Source organism: Macaca mulatta, chromosome 4 (assembly GCF_049350105.2).
Source record: "Macaca mulatta isolate MMU2019108-1 chromosome 4, T2T-MMU8v2.0, whole genome shotgun sequence".
Classification (NCBI taxonomy): domain Eukaryota; kingdom Metazoa; phylum Chordata; class Mammalia; order Primates; family Cercopithecidae; genus Macaca; species Macaca mulatta.
This window is the reverse complement of record NC_133409.1, coordinates 112999953-113023627: the sequence shown is the minus strand read 5'-3', so window position 1 is coordinate 113023627 and position 23675 is coordinate 112999953. Positions and strand designations below refer to the sequence as shown.

At 36.0% G+C, this 23675-nt stretch overlaps 1 protein-coding gene across 4 annotated transcripts in view; it reads left to right on the top strand.

Annotated features, from left to right (window-relative positions):
• The window catches only part of KCNQ5 (potassium voltage-gated channel subfamily Q member 5), a 567770-nt gene that overhangs the window by 19982 nt on the left and 524113 nt on the right, over positions 1 to 23675 (top strand).

Sequence of the window (23675 nt, the reverse complement as noted above, 5' to 3'; positions counted from 1 at the left end):
CTTCTCTCTCAGTTGTCTTAACCTCCACGCCGATGGTCCTGATTCAGAGCTACTTCATTTGCTACCCAAACACAGTTTGGGGAAGGGAAGGGGGATGTAAGGCAGTAGAGGCTCAATTCCCCTTGTTATTATACATGGCTATTGCTGTTTACCCTAGGGAAGAGGGTTAGTTTGGCCCTACTAGATAAAGAGCATGTTAAGAAGGCCTCCCAAATTTACAAGTAAAAAACAAACATTTTGTGAGTTAAAAACAAGCAAACATATCTTTTGCCCATTAAACATTTTTTAAAAATGAGCAAGGGATATGAACAGATACTTTTCTTTTCTTAATTCTTTATTCATTTATTTATTTTTATCAGCTTTTATTTTAAGTTCTGGGATACATGTGTAGGATGTGCAGATTTGTTACATAGGTAAACGTGTGCCATGGTGGCTTGCTGCACAGATCAACCCTATCACCCAGGCATTAAGTCCAGCAAACAAACACTTTTCAAAAGAAAATATATGTGTGGCCAACAAGCATATGAAAAAAAATGCTCAATGTCACTGATCATTGGAGAAATGCAAATCAAAACCACAATGAGATACCATCTCACACCAGTCAGAATGGCTATAATTAAAACATCTAAAAATAACAGATGCTGGCAAGATTGTGGAGAAAAGGGAACTCATATACCCTGTTGGTGGGAGTGTAAATTAGTGCAATCATTGTGGAAAGCAGTGATGATTCCTCAAAGAGCTATACATAGAGTTGCCATTCAACCCAGAAATCCCATTACTGGATATGTACCCAAAAGAATATAAATGGTTCTACCATTAAGACACATGTACACGTATGTTCATTGTAACACTATTCACAATAGCAAAGACATGGAGTCAAACTAAATGCCCATCAGTGGTAGACTGGATAAAGAAAATGTGGTACATGTATTCTATGGACTACTACACAGGCATAAAAAAGAATGAGCTTATATCCTTTGCAGGAACATGGATGGAGCTGGAGGCCATCATCCTTAGCAAACTAACACAATAACAGAAAACCAAATATTGCATGTTCTCACTTGTAAGTGGGAGCTAAATGATGAAAACACATGGATGCAAAGAAAGGAACAACAGACACCGGGGCCTACTTGAGGGTGGAGGTTAGAAGGAGGGAGAGGAACAGAAAAAAATAACTGTTGGGTCCTAGGCTTAGTACCTGGGTAACAAAATAAACCTGTACAACAAACCCCTGTAACATGAGTTCACCTATATAACAAACCTGCACATGTACCCCTGAACTTAAAAGTTATTTTTAAAAAGGCCTCCTTTGGTCTTGGAGATTTGTATACAAACACAGGCCATTTTCCATTGGTCCTCAGATAAAGGGACCCCGCAGTTGTTTAACCCTGACTTCACATACCAAAGGAAGTCTAATTATTATTTGGTGTGTGCTAAATATCCTCAATGTGGTGCTGCTGTTCAGCCACATTACACTCACAGGACAAGTCTGCACCCTATGTAGTACAGATTGAGCATCCTTAATCCAAAAGTCCAAAATCCAAAATATTCCAAAATACATAACTTTTTGAGTGCTTGCGTGATTCTCAAAGGATTTTGGATTTTGGATTAGGGATGCTCAACCAGTAAGTATATGCAAATATTTCAAATTTTCAAAAAAACCTGGAGGCCAAATCGCTTCTGGTCATAAGCATTTCAGATAAGGGATACTCGAACCTATCAATTTGTTAAACTTTTTGATGCCTCCTAAACACAGCCACAGCTGTTATGTATTTGTCACAGAAACCAGAATTTTCTTTAATGTAGAGATTTCTTTAATTTAGATAGTTTGCAAAGATGTAAGCATAAGAATGTTCCCTGAAACATTGTTTTGTCATTTTAAAAGTCTAGAAAAAACATAAAACTATATTACTAGCATCTAGTTAAATCAATGATGGCAAAACTGTCCAAGGGAAAACTGCATCCTTTGAAAAGAATGAGGTGGATATGCATGACATGGTATAGCATGATTTCTAAAATGAAAAAACAAAAAACAAAAAAAAACCAAGGTGTAAACCAGTATGTACAACACATACAGGTATCTACTTTGTAAATTAAAAAATACACACATAGTAGGTTGTTCTCATTCTGTTCCATAAAGTCACTGTAAATACTGAATTAGCAAATACTGACTCATTGCTCCTAGTGGAAATACAGGGTTAGGTCCTGTGAGCCTTTGGTTATAACATTTTCATCAATGGATCAATACATAACCTTGTTTTATGTGTGTTTCTGTTTGAAGATACATTATTTAATATATATTGTTGATTCATTAACACTGAACTCACAGTCTGTAATGCATACCTGAATGTCGTTTATCTTACATGTATTCTCTCCATAAGGCACATCACAGCCTTCCTGTGCTTAGGAACGCTAGATCGCCTTTCAGCCTGGTTCAGTGTTAGCTGGGAACATATGTGAGAGGAGACTCAAATTTTTGGCTGGTCAGCACATGTCTGCAAATGACCTCAAAAGTATGGTATTAACTTAGAGGTTACAAATCAATTTTGAGTAGACAAATTCTCAAATATGAAATCCACAAATAATGAGGATCAGCAATACATAGACAGCATGTATGCATGTATATAAATGGAAAGTTTCTGGAAGGATTAAACTACGCGATGAAAGTTATCTTTGACGAACAGGGCTGTGGGGCAGGAATGAGACAAGGTGCACCTTTTATCGTAACCCTCTTTGCCCTACTTGACTTTTTTACTGTGTGCATCCCATAGTCCTTCTTATTCTGTGTCTCCTCCTTTTCTCCCACCATCACTATCATCACCATTCTCTCAGCAAGCCCGTGCATTTTCTGAAGAACTGTAGGGACAAGGTTTTATTTGAGCCAAATTGCTCCTAGTGAATATTCTCTGAATCAGTCTCCTGGAAAAGTTGGTCTACATGATTTTGCAAATTGCGAGTATTTTACAGATTCTAAGTATGATACTTAGAACATGAGTTCTCAGGATAATTTGTGTCACACAATATTACCCCATATCCCAGCATGCTGAGATGACCTGGACTTTGGGTAGTTTTTATCTGTCAAATACTCTTGTTTAGGGGTCATGCAGAGTGGTTCGTGCCTGTAATCTCAGCACTGTGAGAGGCTGAGGTGAGTGGATTGTGTTGGAGCCTGGAGTTCAAGATCAATCTGAACTACGTAGCGAGACCTTGTCAACAACAACAACAATAACCAAAAAAAAAAAAAAAAAAAATTAAACATAGTAGCTGGGTATGGTGGTGCATGCCTGTAGTCCTAGCTACTTGGGAGGCTGTGGCGGGAGGATCACCTGAGCTCAGGAATTTGCAGCTTCAGTGAACAGTGATGATGCCACTGCACTCCAGCCTGGGTGATAGAGCAAGACCCTGTCTCAAGAAAACACACACACACACACACATACACACACACATACACACAAAACAAACCAAGAAAAATCCTCACCAAATACTCTTACTTACATTCTTATACAGGTTGCCAGAATGGAAGTTTAATAAGTAGGAAATGAATAATATTAATAATACAACAATAAGTATTAAGTCAGTATATGACATATGGTATGGAAGTACTCTTCAGGTTGAATTCCCGTTTTTGGTCTACCTGCATCTCCCTCAGAGAAATGAGAGGAAGGGAAGCGGCAGTGAGTCTCTGGGTGTGGTCCTCACTGGCTTTGCGCAGGGCCCCCTCAGAGTCCTTGGGTCTCACCTTCCTCAGGATGTCCAGACTCAAGAGCATTCCGTTGTGGTTTGTCCTTATCATGCTTGGCTTCTGGAATGAGTTTGAAATCTTGCTATTTTTAACTTGTAACTTTAGAAGATTGGAAAAGGTTTTAATTTTTGTTTGTTTCTTTCTTTACATATCTCATGGTGAGTCCTTTAAGAAAGGAAAGCCTGAAGAGAATGTAACTACTTACCTCCCTGAAAGGCATTTTTTTCTTACTTAATGTAGAGATTTCCACTTCCTCCCAGGTACTTCATGTGATGTACTGTGCTCCTAGTTAAAAGCAAGCTGAAGCCAAGCTGACTGACAGTAGATCAAGAAAATGATGTATAAGGCATGCCCAATTATAGATGGGATACATTCATATTAATGGTCTCCCATGGACTATCACCCCATGTCCACTGTTAATCTGTAATCTGAAATAATTCAAATTTCTATGTAATTGGGTTTCTGACAGCAGGATCCCATCCATCATACTACAGCTTCTCAAATACTGAGAATATTGTCTTTTAAATATGTTTGTATACATATACACATATATAATATATAATGTAACTGTGAAAAATACATCTTCATTTGATTAAAAAAAAGTCAACAGGCTTATAAAGAATAACTTTAGCAACAAATGATGAGTTTATTTTAAAAATAAATTTTGTAAATGTATGGACCTCTAAAAATAAAAATACTAAAATTTCTTATATGTTTATTTTCCTTACCAAATATGACAGTTATCCACAAGTGGAACAGATTGTAGTTATTGCTGATCTTATGTCTAAAAAACTACATGGATTTGGAAAACAAAAAAAAGCATATGGTTATCTATTGGTCTACATAGTTTACTGTTGCATGGGTAGACAGAAGCCTTCAGTAAAATTAAAGGGACCTTTTCTGATCAGACCCTGTGTATGGCTGATATATGTCCTGCCAATCCAGTCTTGCTTGAGTTTAAGGGTGCCTTCTAGCCTGGATCAATTTCTCTGTGATTGGTTTAATGTCATTTGCCCCATAAGCATACATTGCAGGGTGCTGCCCAAAGGCAAGTACACAGCTTAGGTACATCATCTCATTTATAAATCACCATCCGGCCATGTCTATGAGCACTGAGATATGAATCATCATTATTTATACACTTTAGTCACATTTGAAGGAGTTCTTCTTGCTTACTAACCCTATAAAACTCTCAAATGAATTAGAATCCTCAAATTCACATAACTATCCTATCCATTTCCTGTAGGCAGAGCCATATGCAAAACTAACCCATTATTGAGAGGTACTTGGTAAACACAGGCACAGAACAGACTCCAATCACGTCTTGTAAATCTGGGGTCCATTATAAATAATAAATAAAGTTTTATTGAAACACCATTATCCACATTGATTTATTTACTGTCCGTGACTATTCTTACATGACAACAATAGAGTTGAGTAGTAACAACAGTGATCTACAGCTCAAAAAGCTGAAAATGTTTACTATCTGGCCTAGGCCAGAAAACTATGCTTTCTATCATGTGTCCTTGCCATGTAGGCAGGTGACATATGCACATGGTTACATAAATTTCCAGAAGTTCCTAAACCAAGGGGTTTAAGAACCTTAGTTAAGAAGCTCATGTATAGGCACATTACCTTAGATAAATTTGGTCAAATCCTCCAGTGAAGACAACTAATGGTGCAGTTTCTGTGAAAACACACAGGACTCTGGAAATGGAGCTACAGACCCAGTAAAGAGTTTGTACAACTCAGTGAGACTTCCTAAATTCATTGATTTACATACTCTGCTAACCACCATCAATCTTGGTGTGCACAAATGACCAGAATATACAGAATCTATCTTTGCTTTAATTGTTTTGTAATGGTTCTTGAATGCTTCTTTAACGAATAAAACTACTGGACATAGAAAATTCTTCAGCTTGTACAATCATTTAGGATGGTGTAATTCAGATGAAGCATTTCATGTGAAAAGGAAACTCAGTCAGATGACAAGCAAATTCTTGGCATCCAACCCTGACCACCAATGCAGAATATGACTAAGGAATAACATTTTTAGTAGAAGGTCACAGACAACATGAACTTTATTCACCTGGTGGCAAATAGAAATGAAATCCCAAAAGTTTGGTTCCTTGAATAAATATTGCAGTGACTGACACATCTAAATATATTTAATACAAACAGTCTCTCATTGCAAGTGCTATGCTTTTTTCTGACCGTTACATATTTTTACTCATTGTTTATACAGCTAATGACTCTTTTATAATGTTAAACTCCACCTTCCATTTTTCTGAAATTATGTTTATATAGTTATTGGTTTGATGGAATAATTAACATGCACCTGTGTGAGATATAAACTAAGTTTCCTTTTCCTGTCTTGTTTCTTATAATTTAATCTGTATTAGGTCATTCAACTGGTAATTGTTATTCTAATAAGTTCCCCTATTTTCTTTTCTTTGAACGGGCTGGCTAGATAAAGCGTATAAAAACAGTGACTCATAGACATGCATTTTGAAGTAACCAATATAAATAGGTACATTCTGGTTATACCACATTTTAAACAACTGCTTAGTCAAATGAAATGTAAAAAGAAAAAAAGAAAGAAAAGTATTTCAAATACCTTGAAATGTGCGCTTCAAGCTGACTTTCAGAACAGGTCCACATTTATATAGCTGTGTAAAAAAGAGGGGGAAAAACACAGAAATTCCAAAATATTTTCAAACTGGCTTAGACATCTTGACACTTTACTGTTTTTTTTCTGCCAGGAGAGTAAATGAGTGGTTTGCCCTCTGGGGAAAAATCCGTTTAAAAGCGAAAATATTTTTAATGCATATCTTTTTACAAGAAAGAAAGGGAATAGTTCTTAGTAGTGGCGGGGTAGGTAGGATATATGTGTATGAAAGGGCACAATGAAATGTATTAGTATAGGGTCTTGTTTACTTGTAATTATTTTCTTCCTTTTTGTCATTCCTCACACATTTACATGGTTAGCACTGGTGATACAAAGAAGAAAGAAATATTCCTAGCCTTCACGTGGTTTCAGTCTAAAGGGAAAGCACTCAGGAGAAACAGTGTGCATCAACTTAGAGATGCTATGAGAATGAAATGTGCAGTAACTACTCCCATGGGCAGAGGAGAGGCTGGTCAGAGGAGGTCATGTTTAAATTGGGTCAGTTAAGGTTGCAAAGGGTCAGCCTATTTTAAGAGGACAGGTGGGAAGGAATAGGAACAAAGGCCAAACGCAGGAGATAATATTTTGTAAACTGTTTTGTGAATGATAAATTGTACCTTGTGGAGGCAAAGTATGAGGGGAGATTGCTGCCTTCTTCCTGTCTTGTTCTTGTATATTCGTTCATGTATTTAACATAGCTACCCCCTTATCATATAATAATTACCTGATTACCTTTTAACCTGCTCTGTGAAGTCCTTAAGAGTAGGAGTAGAACTTTATCCATCTGTTTTCCCTAGAACCTAACAGGTCCAGGCAGCTGGTGGATACAAAATGAAGACTCTTTTAGCTGAACTGAGTAAATGAAAGGATGGACAGATGGATGGATAGATAGAAACTCTGTAATTACAAAGAAATGTACTTGGGCTATGACTCCTTCAGTGGAAAAAACAACATAGCAGAAAAAATGCAATACATGGGGTGTGGTAGAATTGTAAAAATATTTTTACTAGAAATACTCTTGGACTTTATGACAAATTAGAAATTATTTCCTTCTATGCCTGGCCCTTCCAAAATTTCACATTCATGCATACACTAGTATACTTGTTAAATTGTTGGACGAAAATCTCCTTTGATTTAGAAGTCTATTATTTTGTTGAGATGACAGTTTTTAACTAGTAATGAAAGTTTTCCAATGAAAACACTCTAATTTTGCAATGTGTACCTCAATTATGTGAAAATAAACAGCTGAGTACACTGGAACAATCTTAATTCCGTTCGACTCCTTAAAATGATATTACATATCAAAGAGTACACCTTTAAACTACTAATGGAGGAAAAATAAAATAACTCAAGGAGAGCAGGCAGACAGCTGGAATTTTTGGGAAATGTCTGTGGTATTTGGGTTTATTTTTAAGGGAAAGAAAAATTTCCCATTAAATTTTGTAACACAATAACACTTTTAAAACTTATACTCAGTAAGAATCTTTATAATGCTGTTGTAAAACTCAGATTATATTTTATTCATGAATTACAGATTTCTTTTTTGATGACAGTGGTTAGGATAAGAAGCAGGCTTTTATAAGCTTCATTTATCTCTTAATTACCTCCTTCTCCTGTCTCAATGCTCACACTTACACTCACTTTAAAATTTTTTTTATCTTTCATGGGATCTATATCTAAATAACACCACATCATATGTAAATTAAGAAACATTCCAAATATTCTCTGGGACATTGAAAGGAAATCAAACAAAACATTCTGTAATGTGTAGGCAACTTTAAAAGTGCTTGAGGCAGAAGCAAAAAAAAAAAAAAAAGAGAGAGAGAGAGAAAGAGGCTTTCTAGCCTGTGTCTTTTTTAGTTAGATGTTTCAGAAGATGAAGAAGCTTTAATTATGTGCTTCCTTAGAGTGGGATATTAATTCCTCTGAATCATTCTCTCCAACTTTGAGTCCCACTCTCATTTTTCTCTCCCTTTTCTTTTCTCCCAGTTTTCCCCCTCCCTCTTTACCTTTTCTCCTCCCTCCTTTGCCTCCCTCCCCTCTCCTTCTCCCACAAAAAGTCAGAATTGCTTGGTGGTGATTTCCTAGAATTGAGCAGGATCGAACTGGGGGTCACTTTGGCTTTGTGCTGTTCCCTTTCTTATCTAACCTGAATATCCTTGGATCCGTAAGACTTTTTCTGATCCATATCACAGCCTTTTTCTCTCCTCACCCTGGCCAGTGGGATTTCTCGTGGGCCTTTGGAGAGGTAGAAGGCACGCTTGTGAATGTGAAAAGAGCTGTATTCCTGTATTCTGTTTTAGCCCTGAAGAGAGCACTGTGCTAGTGAGGAAAGAACACCCAATCCTAGTCAAAGGACTGAGTTCAGTTCAGCCTCACAAGAGGCTCTAAGTATGATCTTAGACAAGGAAGCTTCAGGCCCCAGTTTTCCCATCTAGAAAATGAGAATGGTTAGAACTATATCGCACTGAGGATTATGTGAATTGATCTATCTATCGATTGATCAAGCTATCTATCTATCTATCTATCTATCTAGCCATGTACCCAAATGCTGTTTACAGCATTCTGTGATGAATTCCCTATTTCAGTTGGTACCATTTATTCACAGACAATCACAGGTATTCAGAGATTGTAAGAATGATGGTAGCAATTGCTTACTATAGTTTGTTTATTCCATAAGAGTAGCTTTCATTTATTTTTAAAAGAGAGACCTCTCGCTTGGATTTTTCACCTGCCACATTTTCTGAATTTTACCATGTCTTGAAGCCTTTGTGTTGGTGTTTCATAACCAACCTGCAGGCTGTCAGAATCAGTGGAGCATGCCATTTACTGTATGTCTTAGATACACTCAATGATTCTTTCCTTCCCAAGTGCTTCAAGTTTTGGCTTTAAAGATCCTCCTTTGTTTGAATAGATTTTCCATTAGTGTCTGCTTATGTAATTTTATCTCCATTTCTAATTGTGAAATTTGTTGCATAGATGTAAATTTTCTTTCAGTATTATTCAGAGAGAAGATAATGGTTGATACCCAAAAGAGGAAGCTAAAAATGCCTTTTAAAATTCTTACTGTATTTTGGCAATTTTTACCAATGACATTATTTTATGGTTGTGGTCATTATAGTGTTTATTAAAAATATTTATTTGAAATTACTGCATGAATGTCAATCTCTGAATCACATTTTTGCAAATATAGCATGTTATTTTGTCAGTGTAAATGTGTCCTAAATACTAATTCATGCTGTTAAATGTGGATACAAAAATAGTTAATTCTCTTGCTAAGGATACTCATTTATCAAAGCAAAGTAACATTTTAATATTTTTCAAGACAATTATATTTAAATATTTATTAGAGAAACTGTTCTAGGAGAAAAATTAAGATAAGGTATTATGTATTTTACTCTGTTACAGACACATACATATTTGGATATCAGATAGTTTCATATCTAATTACATATCTTTGTACTCAATAAATATTAGGAAAACTGTTTTCTCATCCGTAAAATAGAAATAATAGCATCTTCTCATTGAGTTACTTTGAAAATCAATAAAAATAATACACACATAAAGGACTTAACCTAGTGTCTACCATGTGGTAAGCACATAATGAATACTTGATGCTGTAACTGAGTACATGCTATAAATATAACCCAGAATAAGACAATAGGAACATAATAATAGGAATGATCAACATTTTAGATAGGGGAAAACAGAAGGGAAATACAGAGAAATGACATTATTGTGTTTGAGACCATATGGTATTAGAATTGGAATAGAAGGAAACTGGAGTTGAGGGAGGGAACTGGAAGAATGTTGGGGGTTGGGAATGAAGAGGTGATACTAAGTTGTGTTTGGGAATATATTGGATTAAAGTGATAGAAGGTAATTGTAGTGAAGATGGACTGTAGTCATCTCATGGATTGGACCAGAACTTTAATGTTGTTCATTTCGTTTTCCAAGAGATATTTACTGTGGGTTAATACTGTATGCTAGAGACTGTGCATTGGCGCAGTAACCAAGGTATGGTAAACCAAGGATGAAAATACATACATTTGTGAGTCAGTTTTCTGAGTGAAAGCTAGAAATGAGAAACAATGTACTAGGCATGAAGTGTTGGTTAGCGATCACAAATAGGAGAGGAGAAAAGAAGGAAGTCCCCAATGACACAAGACTAGAGGCTGAAGGCGTATCAAGAGAGTGCTGCACGAGGGGAGAAGACAACTTTAAGACATTGTGATTTTCAGAAGAATCACTTTTATATAAATTGAATGCTTTCTAGAGCTTAAGATCATTCTTATATGTTTCAGTAACAGAAAATGGAGATAAAGATAGATTATTCTTGGCTTTTATCTACCATATTTACACATGAAAATGATTATACACATCTACTTATTCTAGTATGATATTATTTTCATTAAAATAAAGGTATTGAAGCAATTTTTCAATGAACAAAGAAAACTGTACTTTTGACTAAATTGTAATTAAGTATGCTTGAACATTTTAAAATGCGTAGTTCTGTAATTTTCTGTAGTAAACCAGATATATTTCCAATAAACACTGCTTACCTTCTTTTTGTTTTTATGTTTAATAGCCAAGGTCTGTCTGTCTTTCTTTCTTTCTTTCTTTCTTTCTTTCTTTCTTTCTTTCATTTCAGAAAAGAAAAAACAAGCATTGGATTCTTGTTTCAGTAGCTATGTGCAAACAAAATGGAAAAAAACGGACAAAAGTCCTCCACAATAAATTGTAATGGACATGTAATCTGTATAACGCAAAACTTAGTCACCAAAAGAGACTTGAAATGCTGCTAGATCAGTTCAAATCAGCAAATATTTATTGACTTCCCATTTTTTAGCACTATGTTAGGTGATACAGACCACAAGCTCACAATCTTCAAATTAAGGAGACAGTTATATAAATGACATAAAGGAGAATCTGTCCATCACCGTGAGACATCCAAATGGCTATGAAGATTCCAAGGAGAGACAGAGCATCTGATTGAGAAAGACCAAGAAGAAATTCCTAGAGAAGGTGGAATTAGAGAGGAATGGGGAGTAAGAAATGAGAATAATGCCAGGCTGCAGTTGGGGAACAGCATGGGCAAAGACATGGAGACAAGCTTGGTGTGTGATGTTCCTAGGGAATTACTGTCCTGTTGACTGAAGAAAAAGGGACATAAAAGTGGAGGACTGATAGGAGATTTGGATAGAGAGGAATATGTGGGGATATACTATGAGTGGTATCATGAGGAAATTCTGATTGATTCAACAGGCAATAAAGAGCCATTAATGGATTTTCAGTAGGGGAATGATATTACTGGAGCAGCAATTTAAAAGACTGATATGACAGCAATGCATAGCATATTCTGGAATGAAGACAAATGGCAATTGGAGAAACTGGCTGGGAACCTATTGTTATAGTTTAGCAATTAATGAAAGTCTGAACCAGGATGGAATGAAAATGAAAGAACGTATATATGGGTCTTCCAAGATGCAGATATTCAGAAACATTCCATACATCCAAAGTTCACGTCTGTATAGTATTTTAAATTTCCATTTGCCCTCAGATATTTGGCACAGATCTGAGAATAGCCTTATTGGCACAGGTGATTCTCAGCTGCAGAGCACCACTTTTGTCTGTATTAATGGTGTCTTCTCTTCTTTACAAAGCCACCAAAGTGGATGCATAATTAAAATTTGTTGCTGTTTCTACTCTACTTGTCCTGGACACTCATGCGGCCAAATTTCATTGGGAACCCAGGACCACACAAAACAGTATGGTGTTATGAACTGGTGGCCCCAGGAGTTTTAGAAAGTCTTCTTAATTACTTTAGAAAGGCAGCAGCTCTCCTCACCCACTGTAACTTGAACATTGCATGTTTGCCCTCTAGGATCAGTCCTCAAATGCATCTCTACCTAGTATTCCATCAGGAGCAACTGATATATTTGAAAATGTATTGCTTTATTTAATTTTCATGAAGCTCAGTTTCCCACATAGTAAAGACAATAATCTCTGAGCAAAGATAATTTCAGTTATTCTTATCACATTGTTTATTTATCTATTATATCTTGGCAATATTAAAATGCATTTAATTATAATAAAACATTAACACAAGTAACTAGAAAACAAAAATCTTTGTCAACTGATCATTCTTAGTCTTGCTTTTATCTCCCTTTTACCTAATAAAGGCAAATTTAGTTTTCTTCATTTATGAATCCAATAAACATCATAGACTCAACTTCCTGATAGTTATGCTCTATGAGGATTTCTCTACCACACAAATTTATGTCCACTGAGAGCCTCTTATCTCTGGCTCTGACACTTTTGGCCTGGACCTAATCACTGCCATTGACCATTGCATCTGGGATGCATTAGACTCTGTCACTAGGTGCTTCAAGATTTTATTGTACAACACCATATAACACATTATTTTATTAATAACCCAAATCCTGTGAATCAAGGTACATTTTAAAGCCTAATGAAATGATGGTTTGGGAGGCCAAGGTGGGAGGATCACTTGAGACCAGGAGTTTGAGACCAATCTCAGCAGCACAGTGAGACTCCATCTCTACAAAAATAAAAAAATAGAAAACATTAGCTGGGTGTGGTGGTGAATGTCTGTAGTCATAGCTACTCAAGAGGTTGAGGCAAGAGGATAGCTTGAGCCCAGGAGTTTGAGGTTATGGTGTAGTATTATTGCACCACTGCACTCCAGCCTGAATGACACAGCAAGACCCTTCCTCTAAAACTAAAATAAATGGAAATAAAATAAGATAGAAAATAAAATTAAAATGATGGCATGGGAAACCACTCACATTTCACAAATTTGTTTTAGCCTCTACACAAATACTAGTAATTAAATCATATTTTTTAAATTATAAGAAGTCTTAGAAATGTAGATATGATTTTCCATATTTAAGAGAATCACTTACAATTTTTTCTCATCCTCTATAAAATTTATCCCCTGATTAATTCACCCAGTTGACAAATAGATACTTTTTCAATGAAATATGTTTAAGTATTATAGTGCACTTTTTCAGACCACAAGAGGTTATTTATTTTACTTCTGAAGGTTTTGAAGTTTGCCTCATAGACTATAAATGCCTAAGGGAAGAAACAGGGTCTTGTGCACCTGCAGTGGTTCCTGGGAGATGCTCAGAAGTTTACTCAGAGTTGCATAATGTGCCAAGACTATAAAAAGTTTTTCCTCAAACTAAAGCCTTTGTAGATAGAAATCTATAGCTTATTTGCAAACGATGCGAAGCTATGTTATAGTTACAACTTACTTTTATATTTATCAAACTTGTATAATTGTTACAGTTTTATAAGAGAATTTAATGCAGCCTATAAAGCAGCATTAGTTTATCTTTGATATTCCCAAATCTACCTATTCTCACTTGTTATTCGTACTTTGTGACTTCCCCAACCTCACTTTTCCTGGGAAGGTCCACAGAGTCTGATGCACTGAGGCCACATTAAGATGTAAATGATTACCAGATTTCTGAAATATTTGCATTTTAGTCCACAACTTAGATTCAAGTGAGTCATAGCTATATTTTGTATTCTGGGCATCTGTAGGCCAGGAAGTATGATGGGCAGCCCAAGAAGTTCTCCTGAAACTCTTGAAATCCTTCCCTTTTGGGCTTAGAACATTGATAAAGATTCAGTCTGAATTCCAAAATGTCTGTTCTGAAAGAATAAATGCCCAGGAAGACCCTTTGAAAATAAAGTGAGTTTGTTCTATAAATTAGATATTTATGTTTGTCAAGTTAAATAGTTAATAACTTCATTTTTAGTGATGTGTAAACAATTTAATTTTATTTATTTATTTATTTTTTTGAGATGGAGTCTTGCTCTGTCACCCAGTCTGGAGTGCAGTGGCACGGTCTTGGCTTACTGCAACCTCCACCTCCCAGGTTCAAGTGATTCTCCTGCCTCAGCCCCCCAAGTAGCTGGGATTACAGGCGCCCGCCACCACGCCCAGCTAATTTCTATATTTTTAGTAGAGATGGGGTTTCACCATGTTGGCCAGGCTGGTCCCAAACTCCTGACCTCAAGTGATCCAGCCGCCTCGGCCTCCCAAATTACTGGGATTACAGGAGTTAGCTACCACGCCCGGCCACAATTTAATTTAAAATACTAGAATAGATAGAACAGGTATAGGGGCAAAATGAAGCCCATGGAGAAGTGTCTTTCATTGTACATTCTCTCTACTAGCATGCTTCTTCCATTCCATATTCTCAATCTTTCAAGTTCCTACATTCCTTTAGATTCATCTAAAGTCTAATCTTCTCTGAAGTCCATCTGGTACTTTACATATTTAGTTACTGACTCTGTGTTTCCCCAGTACCTTGAGAGAGTGTTTAGTAGAACACACGGGATATTCTCCCTCAAACATGATGTCTCCCCTACCAGGCTTTTCTCGGCTCAGGCTTTGTCTTTTCATCTTTATTCCCAGTGCCAAGTGTCTGGCTGGCTGAATGAATAATTACCACCAAGTTATTCATGGCTATAGGCATTTGCTAGTTTGAATTGTGGGAGTGTTATTCATGTTTGATTCTTAAGCAATGATTAGTGATCCTTGGGTCAACAGTTGAGATCTGTGCACTGAACTTCTTTCCTTCCTGAGAAGAACTGACCACTTTTTGTATTATCGCCCAAATATATTTCTTTCTCTCTCTCTCTGTCTTTTTTTTTTTTTTTTTTTTGAGACAGAGTCTCACTCTGTCAGCCAGGCTGAAGTGCAGTGGCACGATCTTGCCTCACTGCAACCTACGTCTCTTGGGCTTTAGCAATTCTGCCTCAGCCTCCCAAGTAGCTGGGATTACAGGCATGTGCCACCATGCCTGGCTGATTTTTGTGTTTTTAGTAGAGACGGGGTTTCACCATGTTAGCCAGGCTGGTCTTGAACTCCTGACCGCAGGTAATCCACCCACCACAGCCTCCCAAAGTGCTGGGATTACAGGTGTGAGCCACCACGCCCAGCCTACCCAAATATATTTCATGATACACATTTCTTAGAATCATGAATTTTTTTACAGTGATTCATGGCTTTAAAAATTAATATGAGATTTCTAAACATATTTAGAATCCAGACGATCCCAAAGTGTGCTATACATACAGCTTAGCAATTAGGCAGATATTGTAAGGATTTTTTAAATGTCTCCATTAAGGGGAAAAATTAGTTTACCTACATTTAAGATTGCCTTCTTGCAACTTTCCATCTCTCATTTCAGCCTTATTCTGCACAATATAATTTAATCAACAGTAATCTACTTTTAAATTTCCACCCATCTCTCTCCTCTTGTTTATCCAACTGTCTTATTAATATTTCCAAGGATGTCTATAGACATTTCTGCCTGAATATGTGCAAAGCTGACTTCCTGGTTGTCCTCATCCCCTCATTCCAAACTTGCACCTGTATAATCATCTTCATCTAGGTATCTTGCCACACCTGACTCCATTTTTCTAGCCACTCAGACAAAAACAACCCAACAAAAAGGCAAATAAACAACCATCTATCTTAGTTCATTTGTGCTGCCATAACAAAATACCATAGACTGGATAATTTATAAATAATATAAATTTATTTCTCAGATTTCTGGAAGCTGGGAACTCCAAGATCAAAACACCAGCAAGCACATTTAGTGTCTGGTGAGGGCTACTCTTTGCTTCCAAGATGGTGCCTTGTTACTGTGTCCTCTGAAGGGAACTAATGTTGTGTCCTCACGTGGAAGAAGGAATGGAAGGGCAAAAAAGGGATTAGGGTGCTCCTTTCAACCTCTTTCATAAGGTCACTGAACCTTTTCTTGAGGGCTTTGCCTTCATGACTTAATTACCTCCAAAGGGCCTTGCCACTTGATATTATCACTTTGGAGACGGATTGTCAATATATAAATTTGGAGGGATACATTTAGACCATAAAATCCCCTCAATTCCCCCAGAAAGAAACAATTTTGAATTATCTTGTCCATTTTTTTTTTTTTGAAAACGCCATGTCCAGTTGATAAAATAATCCTTCATGAAATCTCTATAGCCTTTCCACTTCTAACCACCTTCTCCAGTTTCATCTTGGTAGTTTGTGCAGTGGCTGCCTACAGAGTTTCCTACTTCCGTTCTTGTCCCTTGCGGGCTGTTTTCAACACTGAAGCTAGAGCAAACCTCTTAACACCTAAGCCAGGTCATATATTTCCTCTGTTGAGGACCTTTATGCAGTATTACTGAAGTGTTATGAATATTATTAATAATAGTATAAGCTAATGTGTGTTGATCACTGGCTGTGTAGCGGAGCCTGTGCTAAAATAGTACAAGCTGATTCTCAATTTATCCCTACCACAACCTCTTATTATTCCTATTTTATGCATGAGAAACTGAGCTATAGAAAGATTGAACAATTTCTCAAGATCACTCAAATTATGAGGTGGCAGAACTATCTTTGAGCTTAAGCAGTCAGATTCTAGAGCACGGACATGAAAAAACTAAGCTAAACGTTCTCTCCTTTCTTTGTTACTATTTAACCTCTTAACATGGTATACTCAAGGTCTATCTGATAATCCATTTTTATCAATGAAAAGGCCAACAATAACATGTACCATATTCTGAAGGACAGCTTTGTAATGACGTTTCTTAGCATCCTGTTTTTTAAGAAGTAGTTAGCAGCACACTGAGTAAATACCAAATATTTCTCTTGACGTTGATGGTCCCAGCAGTGTTTTAGTCCCCTGGAGCAACTCCTACTAAGTTTTAATGTTTTAATGTTTATCTTGCACTTCACTCCTTATTAAAATTCTACTATTGATGTCCTATTTTAACTTTCTTTTTTTTTTTTTTTTTTTTTTGAGACGGAGTCTGGCTCTGTCTCCCAGGCTGGAGTGCAGTGGCCGGATCTCAGCTCACAGCAAGCTCCGCCTCCCGGGTCCACGCCATTCTCCTGCCTCAGCCTCCGGAGTAGCTGGGACTATAGGCGCCCGCCACCTCACCCGGCTAGTTTTTTTTGTATTTTTTAGTAGAGACGGGGTTTCACCGTGTTAGCCAGGATGGTCTCGATCTCCTGACCTCATGATCCACCCGTCTCGGCCTCCCAAAGTGCTGGGATTACAGGCTTGAGCCACTGCTCCCGGCCCCTATTTTAACTTTCAATCATAATTTGTCCTTTTAAAATCATTGCTCATTAAGGCAATAAGTGAGTATAAGTAATACATGCTGTTTTCAGAAAATTGCATTAATAAATTCTGTTCTTGAGAACTAACAGGTACTAAAATGAATGTAATTGTAGATAAAGAAGAATTTGTTCAGTTGTGAAGTGGTACTGCATTTTATCAGACTAATAATTATGGCCAGAACCAAAGTTATTATAATCTAAATATTGGCATATAATAAAAAGTACTCTTGAAAATTTATAGAGGTCTCGTGTGTGTGGGTGATAAAATTTTTTAAATCATACTGTTTTTCATAAAGTTCAAACAAGTATAAATTTCACCCACTACCCAGTTTTAAAATATTTATTATTTTCCAATATTTCAGATATTCATGTCTAAATAATTGTCCAAAGGAAACTTGTTTTATGTAGATAGATAGATATTCAACCCTTTTGTCAAGAATGAAACCACTAATGTGTTATTTACACTATCTCCACAGTTTTTCTTTAGTCCTATCATTCAGGCTTATCAGTTTACTTAGCGTGATGACTGTTTCAAGTGAATGCCTTCCTTGAGGTACAAGAGTTACTCTGGAAAAATATAAGTTAACCCACCATCCATAATATTCTCAAATTACTGTAACATAATTGAGAATACATAGATGATTTTTTTCCCATAGGAGTCAGTTTCTTACCATATGTTTTCCATTTATTCAGCCTGACTTTTTCAGTATTGATGTAGGCTTGGAAATGTTTTTACTATTGCCCTGCGTTTTCCATGACACACACCCAACAAGTATCACTAGAGTGTAGTAATTAGATGAGATTTAGAGACATGAAGATTGGGCTTTCAAGGCTGGCCTGTGACTTAACTAGTTTCATTGGCTTGTTATTTGGTCAGTTTATTTAATCTCCCTGTGCTTGTTCTTCATGGGTTCATACATGTAAAGCATTTAGCATACAATGGTGCATAATTAACCATTTTTCTGCATTTATAGCATCTCATCAGTGGGCTAGAATAAGCTTCTTGAGATGAAAAACTGGACTGTTTCCAAGTTATTTATTTATGTTTAGCCATCACAGCACCCAATAGAGAGTGTCACATTCAAAAGGAACTTATGTGACAGAGGTGGCACAGTGCTCATGCTTTCCCACACAACCCATCTTTTTTCATGCAGTGTTTGGTTCATATTTGCTTCCTTCTCCTAAACCTCTATTTGGCATAATCTTTCTTCTTATTTCTTTCCTCATCTGATGCATAACCGTTTCCCTATTTAGAAAGCAATCTTTATTATTACTTCTTTTCCTCTCAGCACATTTATATCTTAAACCTTATTTTTTGGTGCAGCTGAGGAGAATAAATTCTATTGCTATGTAAGCACATTTATTTCAGTCACAATTTATCCTTAATATTTTTAATGATCAAAAGTACTAGCCATGAAAAATAGGTATTTTATGTCCTAGGAATAAGAGGAAAAATAAATAAAATTTTGTACTTCCCTTGTATAGTAAAATATCTGTGGCTTGTTTCTTCTTAATTCTCTCTAGCCACTCAGAAATGTGGTGGTGATATGATAACATAAATAACTTTTGTCTGGAATGTTTTTATTGAAAAGCAGATGTGAATCAGCTACTAGACAGATATCATTACGCCATGCCCATGAGAGACAGAAAAGAAATAAAGATTAAATAATACTCACAAATAGCTAAACTGAAGCAAGTAAGGCATCAAAAACCCAGGTTAACTCCTAGAAAATAACCATTTTTTGTAACAGTAACTAAAGCAATATTTTTCTTTTACCTTTAGAAAGGCTTGTGACATTGTTTAGCAAATACAATATTGTGGCCAACTTAAGAACTGAATCACTGTTCATCTTTTTAGGAGATGGCTTGTTGTGTTACTGTTTTGTTTTGTTTAAGCTGCCCTAATTATTAGTAAGAGAAAAACAAAGAAGGCTATTTTGAGAGCTACAAATATGCATCATACAAATGTAATGATCTAGAATAATTGCTGATTAATGAATATACCACATTTATTGCTTACACTCACTGATACTACTTTCTATGCATATCAGTGAGTATATGTTGCTCTTTTAAAAACCTTCCAAGATAAAATATTTTAAAGGTCTTCCAGAAAACTCATTCCTGGTACAATAGTAGTTGCTTGATAATTAAAGTAATCATGTTTCTCAAAAACAGAAAACCAAACACTGCATATTCTCTCTCATAAGTAGGAGTTGAACAACGAGAACACATGGACATAGGGAGGGGAACATCACACACCAGGGACTGTCAGGGGATGGGGAGCTAGGGAAGGGATAGCACTAATAGAAATGCCTAATATAGGTGACAGGTTGATGGGTGTAGTAGAAATACCTAATGTAGGCAATGGGTTGATGGGTGCAGCAAACCACCATGGCACGTGTATACCTGTGTAACAAAACTGCATGTTCTGCACATATATCCCAGAACTTAAAGTATAATAAAAAAAATCATCTTTCCAAGGAGGCCTAAAGTTTCATTTTATTAAGGTCTGTCAAGGATGTAAAGCATTACATATTGTAATTATAATCATATTTGTTAATCATATTTGGTATTTTGCCTCCTTTAAGGTTGATTTGGACTAAACTAGTCTTCCTAAGAGTGAATACACCGAAAATTTAGGTAACACCCCAGTTACCTTAATTGCTGCTTAACATTAGTTCTTAGGAAGTCACACTTCTCTAAAATTAAATGAAATTTTTTAAAAAGTAATTCAGATTTTGGTTATACGTGTAAAGCTGTAAGTCGAGAATAAATCTGAAATTGGCATAATTTATGCTGTATCCAAAAGATCCCAAATACAAGTTCCCAAATAAGGAAATTAAAGTTTAGGAACATGACCTAAGTATAGTGCTTTCCCATTAAAGTGTGGAGCTTTTAAAATGCATTCTTCAATTCCAAAATAAGACTTTCTTTCAAAGGCACTTCTTTTTCAAATTTTATGGTGTGAAACACAAAATATATTCTTTTTTTAAAAAAATAAGTACTTCTAGTGTTCTCAACCATTCTTTATATGTATGTTGACAGTGTGTCCTATGCTTTAAATCTTCAAGTATATTATCTGTGCTCACTTTGGCTATCTATTTGCAGACCATCCAGTTTTGGATTTTGTATGGAGATGTTTCTCTGGACTATCACCCTACTCCCCAGAGTTTCTAATTCTAACTCATGACCTTGTTTCCTTCCTCCCCCTTCAACCTGTTACAATTTCCTAAATACTTTGCACGTTTACCTGTAAAAGCTGCTGACTTCAAGAGGACTTTAAACGTTATTCTAAAGTGCTGGTGGACATGGAATACAGGAGTGACCAGAAAGTGTTAGGAGGGGATGCAGATAATGAATCCTATGTGATGGGGAAGTGCAAGAGAGAAGTACGGAGTTGGGGTTTAAAGTTAATACAAAAGAGGAAAAGTTCATACAGTTAAATTTATTCCTGAAATATCTTAAAACTTCAGGTCCTTCTGTTCTTTGACAAATAACAAAATGTATTCTAAAAATACAGTTTGTATTAATGAAATATAATTTTAGTAAATATTATTTGGAAATTGGGCCGGGTGCAGTGGCTCATCCCTGTAATCCCAGCTGAGGCAGACAGGTCACTTGAGGTCAGGAGTTTGAGACTAGCCTCGCCAACATGGTAGAACCCTGTCTCTACTAAAAATACAAAAATTAGCTAGGCGTGGTGGCGGATGCCTGTACTCCCAGCTACTCAGGAGGCTGAGGCAAGAAAATCACTTGAACCTGGGAGACAGAGGTTGTAGTGAGCCAAGATCGTGCCACTGCACTCCAGCCTGGAAGACAGAGTGATACTCTGTCAAAAAAAAAAAAAATCTCAGTTGTAAGACTGTGAGTTGAGGATAAAACCCATTTGTGTAGTATGGTGTTTTAAAAGTAAGTACCAGAGTCTAAATCCATTGTCATAATTTAAATCCACCCAAGAATTGCCAAGAACTTCTGAAAAGAAAATCAGTAGCCTTCTGGTATAACCTCTAAGTAGTTCTGTGTGGATTTTTCTCATTGTAGATTGGCCATTACATAAGAAACAACTTTCCAAATCAGGAGTCATATGGGGGCATTAGAAGCATGGTCTCTGCCCAAAGCAACCAAACTACTTCCTTTCTTTCCATGTAACTATATTTTTCGTGGATAGTCCCTGTTTTCAAATTTCCACTTGTTTACCCTCATTGGCATAGATCATCAAGAGTTGCCACGTTGGGGTGATTATAGGGTGCCAGAAGTTATATAACGCACACTCTGTTGTCTTTGAGGTAATAGCCCCAGGAGGCCCCACCACTGCTATATTATATTGCAGGGTGGCTATTTCTTAACCTCTTTGGAATTGACTCAGAATCTCTTAATGAACTACATAGGAATTTTAGTCATTGTTTGTCTTCTAGTCATGAATAAAATTACTCAAAACCTGTTACCCACCTTTCTCACTACTCTTGGCTTCTCATGACCTCATATTTGTTTCCATAATCAGAAAAATAGGGAACAATTCTAAACCAGGAGTTCTATAAATGGGTTCAGCTGTGAGAGTAAAATAGGAGTAATTTCATAGCTTCTCCGTATAATTGCACTGTATCGGTAAGAGTAGAAGACTTCAATCTTAAAAGATTTGAGGAGGTTATTTCCACACATTAAAAGGTAAAGTTAAGTATCATTCATTTTTCAGAGGTAAATAACGATAAATAAAGAAATAGAGATATACATCACGATGTTAAAAAGGACTTTAATGTTATAATTTAAAAAATCTCTAAACTTGTGTTCATTTTAGTGGTGTATAAAAGGAAAATAACAACTGGAATAAATTTACATATTGATTTGTGGAGAAGTCACATCTTATCCCAAAATCATGATATTATCAATTAATACCGCTATCATAAAACTGAATGATTTAAAAATGAAAGAGCATTTAATATTTTTCACCAAATTTAACAGGCTGACAAGTGGTTTACCTCTGTTTTGAATAAATTTAGATTCATAAGTTTGAATCTCATTTGTGCTTTTAAAAAATTATTTAATTTCTTTTTAAAGAACTTAATGTATTGAAATTATACCTAATGGCTAATTTGTAATGAAATTATTCAAAATACTTACAAAGTTTACTATAAAGTAATCTGAAATACAGATTTATTTATTCAATGTTAACATGAAGTTTTGAGAAATATGTTAATAAAGTACCAAAGTAAAATCCTAGTATTTTATGATGAACGTTTACACTTAAAAACTTTGAGAGTGCATTATTATAAAATTCACAATAAAGCGTAGTGTAAAGTCCAGTAAGAAACTTATTAAGTATATTCATGACATAATGGTGAACTAACTCCTAGGGTTCCAACTAAATGTACAATTAGTAGGTTATGGTTTCCATCTTTTACAATTACATGTTCCATTGTTTATAGATGTACTACAATAAACATTCCTAAAATACTGGTCATGATGAATTAGCAAACAAATCAATTGAACAATTTTTAAAAGATGTGTGCTACTATAACTTTAGCAAATATTCATTAGGAAATAAATGAAATATTTTTTTTCAAAGAAGATGTGAGAAACAGCTTCTGATAAGAAATGTCTGGTGTCTGCTGCTACTCTCCTGCCACTCTGCCCGCACATCTGTTTACATTTGCCTTTACAACAAATCTTTAGGCTAGCTCAGCTCAAAAATTGGATCTCATCAAGCAAGGGGAGTAGAATGGGCTTGATCTATCAAATTAAGGCAGCCACCAAAGATGACTTAAGCCTCACCTCTCTCTGCTCTAGAGTTAGGCACCATTAAGCCTCCTGTTGTACTTGTGTGGATCACTCAGACTTGTATTCCAACTTCACCCTGCACTGCCCTATTCAGGGGAATTCAGGCCTTTGCCTTTTGTTCCTTTATTAAACTGAAGTTTGTTTTGAAAGTTGACAGTTCAGGAATAAGAAAATTGAAAATCACCACTAGATAAATGCTATAGAAATAGTTATTGATAGCAAGATCTGCCAGTGGGTGTTAAAATAAGTGGATAAGAGATGAAGGAGAAATAGAATGTTTATATTGTCTCAAAGTATTTCACCCAAGATATTTATTAATTATGAAGAAAAATATA